Source organism: Abramis brama, assembly GCF_963993115.1.
Source record: "Abramis brama genome assembly, chromosome: 13".
Lineage (NCBI taxonomy): Eukaryota > Metazoa > Chordata > Actinopteri > Cypriniformes > Leuciscidae > Abramis > Abramis brama.
The window spans coordinates 7,952,225-7,958,584 of NC_139975.1; the positions used below are offsets into that span (position 1 = coordinate 7,952,225).

The following is a 6,360-nucleotide window of genomic DNA, read 5'->3' on the forward strand; positions in this document are numbered from 1 at the left end:
AAGAATAAAAATATGAAAGAAAAAAAACATACACGAGATGGGATTCCCTACCTGGGAATCACTTCTCTTGTCATAAGGAAATTTAAAACTCATGTACGATTAACCAAATTAATCATGTATAAACAGTGGCATTGATTAGCTCTGTGTGTTCATGAGAAGGGTCGAATAGGCTATGTGATAAATTAACGGTGTAGGCTATTTGTCTTACCGTTTTGAAGACAAAAACGAGAAAAAATGTATCCGAAGGTAGGACCATGCACCTTTGTCTGTCTGGTTCACTGTTCTAATGTTTCTGTTCTCAAATAGCAATCCTGATCTTTCTGTCCACTGATAAAGAACCACAGGTTGTCACTTTTGCTATTTTCTGTTAGCCTTCTGTTAGTTTTTTACAGTTTCTTGTCAGATTTTGTTTCTGAAATTGTCATGTCACATAATTTCATGAAGCATTACTTCGATGGGAGGAAAAAAAAAAACTTGTACCAGTTGACTAAACTTTCATTCAACCATTTCTTTTGACAACTTTTACTCTCTCTCTCTCTTCATAAATTCAAAATTTTTGTTGTTATAGCGCTTAGCCTACTATTTGTATTGTTTTCAATTTCAATAATAGGCTACATCTAAAACGTTGCGTTTGCGTTCATTCATTAAAAAAACATAAACGTTGTTAAAGAAAACGAAGCATAAATGTATCTTACCCAGATGTATCTTCTTTGATGGACATTCGCTGTAATCCCTATGAATCAGATGTATATTGATTCACTCCGGTGACGCCGGTGGTGCTCGTGCGAAGAAGCATCTGAAGATTTTGAAGTGGTTTTATAGCGCATCCGCTCTGAGCGCCGGGGTTACTATCGGTCATCCAGCGTACTGCTCCTCTACAAGAGGAGCCCAAAACAGCTCTTAAACTGCATAACTGCTAACATCTGCTGTCGAATGAATGCTATGAAAACAATGCAGAGGGAAACGTGCCCTCTCCACTGTTTTTCGGGAAACTATGACATTTTGTTTGCTTTTTAATAGCCATTGATAACGGAATCCAATTTGAACTATTTATATAAATACTTTGCCTTCATCTGTATTTTAAACAATACAGATGATGGCAAAGTATTCATATATTTATATGAATGCAGGCAGAACACTTGGCTCATTCCCTTTCACTTTTCACTTCAGTGAGATCCATTTCTTTGGAAATGGTTGATGGGATGTGATACTCTTATGTAAAGTGTGTGTGTGTGTGTGTGTTTATGTATGTATACACCCCCACCCATATATATATATGTATATATATATATATACACACACACTTTACATAAGAGTATCACATCCCATCAACCATTTCCAAAGAAATGGATCTCACTGAAGTGAAAAGTGAAAGGGAATGAGCCAAGTGTTCTGCCTGCCTTCTTTTTCACATGACTATATATATATATATAGTCATGTGAAAAAGAAAGTACACCCTTTTTAATTCTATGGTTTTACATATCAGGACAATAAAAAATTATCCGGTCTTTAGCATGTCAAGTCATATCAAGTCAAGTTAGATTGTTTCAAAGCAGCTTTACAGTGTTAACAGGAAAATTATGCATTTCGGCTGTTTTTTAGCTGAAGACAGTTCTGTGTTGATTAACTTCCTTTGCAAAGATCATCTATTATTAAATCAGTTCATCTATAGTCATCGATAATCTATAAAGCAGTTCTGCAAAAAAAGATGTCACTGTCCAGCTCAGTTCAGTTCTCATACAATAGTGTATTAAGTGTCCCCTGCTAAGCAAGCCAGAGGTGACAGTGGCAAGGAACCCAAACTCCATCAGGTGACAGAATGGAGTAAAAAACCTTGGGAGAAACCAGGCTCAGTTGGGGGACCAGTTCTCCTCTGGCCAAAAATGAGGTACCTCAGATGAACAACACCACATGACATATTACACCGTGTCATGGTTTAACAAAAACTAGGCCAAAATGGAGAATCCATGTGTGACGAACTACACCCTTACTGTTTCTATAGGAATTAAGAGAGTAGCAGTCAGGCACTTCTAATGTCTACAAATGTCTTTGATTAATTGATTATCAGCGAGTGTGATCAGCTCTATAAAAGCAGAAGTTTTGGCTGTTTGCTGGTCAGGATCATGCATGTGTGTCTTAACAATGCCAAGAAGGAAAGACGCCATGATCTTAGAGAAGCAATTGCAATCTGGGAAGGGTTATATGGCCATTTCCAAACAATTTGAAGTCCATTATTCTACAGTGAGGAAGATTATTCACAAGTTCAAAACATTCAAGACAGTTGCCAATCTTCCCAGGAGTGGACGTCCCTGCAAATTCACCCCAAGGTCAGACCGTGCAATGCTCAGAGAAACTGCAAAAAACCCAAGAGCTACACCCCAGACCCCACAGACCTCAGTTAGCATGTTAAATGTTTAAGTTTATGACGGTAAAATTAGAAAAAGACTGAAAAATTATGGCTTGATTGGAAGGGTTGCCAGTAGAAAGCCTATTCTCTCTAAAAAGAACATGGCAGCACAGCTTAGGTTTGCAAAGTTTTATCTGAACAAATCTCAAGACTTCTGGAAGAACGTCTTTTGTACAGGCGAGACCAATGTGGAGATGTTTGGGCCATAATTCACAGCGCCACGTTTGGCAAAAACCAAACGCAGCATATCAGCACAAACACCTCATATCAACTGTGAAGCACTGTGGTGGAAGGGTGATGATTTGGGCTTGTTTTGCAGCCACAGGACCTCACAGTCTTTGAGTCGACCATGAACTCCTTTGTATACTAAAGTATTCTAGAGTCAAATGTGAAGCCATCTGTCTGACAGATAAATCTTGGCCAAAATTGGGTAATGCAACAGGACAATGATCCCAAGCACTCCAGCAAATCTCCAAAAGAATGGCTGAAAAAGAAAAACATCAAGGTGTTTCAGTGGCCTAGTCAAAGTCCAGACCTCAACTCGATTGAAATGCTGTGGCAGGACCTTAAGAGAGTGTGAGATACTGATAAAGTCATATGGAAAATTATTACTTCAAGTTATTGCTGCTAAAGGTGGTTCTAAAAGCAATTAAATCATAGGGTGTACTTAGTTTGTCACACATGGCTTCTCCATTATGGCCTAGTTTTTGTTAAATAAATATGTCGTGTTGTTGTTCACCTGAGATTGTTTTACCTAATTTTAAGACCCATTATTTTTTATTATTATAATTAAAACCATAGAATTCAAAAGGGTGTACTTTCTTTTTCACATGACTATATTTGGGAGGACATGTCTTCTCAATTTCTATGCTCTATCAATTTTATTCTAGCTATTTTATTCTCTCAGTACAAGAATGTAAATAAAACTGTACAATAAATGACATCAGACTAGACCAGACTTAGATGTATTGACCTGTTTGACACTTAAAATGATTGAGTTTATGTTCTTAATGCTTTGATCCTTATCTGGAAAATATTTTTTTCCCATAGAACATTTAAGTAATCTCAGCTATTCAGGTACAAACAAAGCAACAATATTGTGCCATGGCATATGCCAAGAAAGATGTCATTTGTGTGTGTGTGGTGTTTGTCATGGTGTTGCAATACAGAAGCAACCGATATTGTGAAATTCTGGGAAATCATGGCCTTGTTCTCAAGCCAGATCCCGTATTCTAGCATTGTGAGAAACACAAACACTGCCATCTTAATTCCCCAAAATACTACAGAGCTCATTTTCCAAATTAGCCTATTAATGATATCTTAATGGATAATATTAATACAATTGCATAATACTGGCAGAACAAAACAGACTATATTGAAGTTATACTTGACAACCCTCTGATGATATCGTTTAAAAATAATAATGATAAATGTCCCGCTTGCTCACGTCCATTAATGGTATGACTAGCATCAAGATTTTTAAAAAAGACACAACAGTATCACTGACTGATCCCATGAGACGTGCTGTATGAAAGAGTTTAGTGGAAAAACAAACCAAAATTGAATGTATTATTTATTTAACAAAATTCTTGACCTTGGCTGTTGGTAATCTGTGCACGGCTATGCGACGCCCGTTCGTGAGACTCATTAGCGCCACAGTTCACTCCATTTCGCCCAAAAAGAGCACAAAGCTGTGACATGAAATACAACGCATAGGAATCCCAGAAACATTATCGGTGTAGGCTACTTTCTTCACTGAGTCAAATATCACTCCTGTTTGTCTGATAACAGTTGACAGATGTGAACGCGATAACTTCTTGTAACGACGAACACACTAACGTAGCCTATATATTAATAAATGTAGGCTACATTTTATGTCGCGTTTTCGTTGATCATTCTTGATCAAGAATTTCGTTAAATAATAGGCCTACATTAAAAATGTGGTTTGTTTTTCACTAAACCCTATCATAAACCCCCAGAACACTTGGAATATACGGCACATGTCACATGGGATCATTCTGTGATATTTTGCATCTTTTTTAAAAGCTTGATGCTGATCACTATGGCTGAGCACGAGCGGGACATTTAAAAAAACAAACGAAAAAACAAACTCCTTTTGTGGTCCATAAAAGAAAGAAGGGCTAACGGCAGTAGAACAACAACACCAGGTTGAGTAAATGATGACATAGGCTAATTTTCATTTTAGGGTGAACTATCCCTTTAAGTAACCTGTGTGTGATCTCACTATCTGGAGGAAGGGTCAGCTGATTACCGCTTCATGTATTGCATCTTCTGCAGTACAACTGTTGGCACGTACAACACACACCGATGTCTGCTCCTCTGCTACGGGAAGCTGTGTAATATTTCTGTCATTTTTAGTGGAAGAGGGTGATGAAATAATGTAATACATTCCCAGAAACTCAGACACAACATGTTCTACACAATCTAATTATAGGCTATGTGAAGTTTCCTAGCAATTGCTAAGTGAAAATTGTTTCAAAGTATGTAAATGCAACACACAAAAATATATATATATTTTTCAGTGAGCATTTGAGTAATTGAAATCAGATTTTTAGGTAAATACACCTTTGGCATGCTCTTGCATGGTTTCACGTCCATAAAGAGCAGGTGTTATGCTTTCTAGAAAAAGAAACATGGAATGCTAGATGTACAGAGCTGGTATATGAAACACAAATATCACATTCCTCTTTGTCAGAAATAGAGTAAAGGCTCTTGTGGTACAATAATAACACCTAAGCTGAGAATTGACTGATGAACAAGGAAAACTGTGCAAATCTGCTGAATAAGGAAATGTGTGACAGACACGTCAATGCTGTTTTATCACATTTAAGGGGAAAGTTCAGGCAACATGGGTTTAAGGAGTAATAGGCCTGATTTGTTTATAAGAGCAAAGCCAAACAGCCTCCTACATATGTTGCAGAGACTTCTCTTCTAAAAATGTGTTGAGGCATTCTCTAAAACTGCTGAAGATTGCACATAAACATGAAGTAGGAAAGCAAATTGAATGTTCCACCCAGCTGTGAGAGATAATTTTGGTTATATGGCCCTTGTATTTACAGTGCCACGCACTTGGAGAGAGATAATAATACCTTCACATACTGACATTGACTACCCGAAAAAATAAATAATGAATACTTTAAAAAAAAAAGAAAACTCTGAATTGTATTATTTTATAATGTACAATATACTTCATGATATACAAAACAGGGGGTCCAAAAGTCACACCAAAATCTTCGAAAATCTGGAAATAAACAGAACGCAATGCTATTTTTTTCCACATTTTAAAAACTTTATTATATAAAATTATTAAATATGTAAAATTCTGCACTGTTAAAAGTTTTTTTTGTTTGCTCAAAAATACAGTAAAATTGTGAAATATTAATTTGAAATAACTGTCTTCCATTTTATCATATTTATAAGTGTAATTTATTCCTGTGATGCAAAGCTGAATTTTCTGCATCATTACTACAGTCTTCATATCACATGATCCTTCAGAAATCATTCTAATATGCTCAATTGCTGGTCAAGAAACATTTCTGATTATTATCAGTGTTAAAAACTGTTGTGCTGCGTATTTTACTTTTATTTTTTGTGAAAACCGTGATGCATTTGTACAGGATCTTTAGATTAATAAAAAGGTAACATAAAGAACAGCATAATCTGAAAAATAAATCGTATCATAAATGTATTTAACGTGCTTGCTGAATAAAAGTTCATTTTTTAAAGAAAAATCTTTGTGATCTTAAACTTTTGAACTTTTGTATAAATCTGAAATATAATGATACATGATAAAATATTATCTTGAAATTTAGCAATCCAGTAGAATTGGTCCGTTTTGATCAGACAGAATGGGTTTTGATTCATACTGTATTTGTTGTGTCTGAGCTCCCTCTAGTGGACAGACACATTAAAGTACAGTCAGTTTCGACAAC

General features: G+C 36.1%; 1 protein-coding gene across 1 annotated transcript in view; it reads right to left on the reverse strand.

The window, feature by feature from the left end:
* The window catches only part of abca1b (ATP-binding cassette, sub-family A (ABC1), member 1B), a 36,785-nt gene extending 35,949 nt beyond the window's left edge, over positions 1-836 (reverse strand). Inside the window, exon 1 of the mRNA XM_084133256.1 lies at positions 696-836. The gene's annotated coding sequence lies outside the window, so the exon portion shown is untranslated. The remainder of the gene's footprint in view (positions 1-695) is intronic.
* Positions 837-6,360: the final 5,524 nt, after the last annotated feature.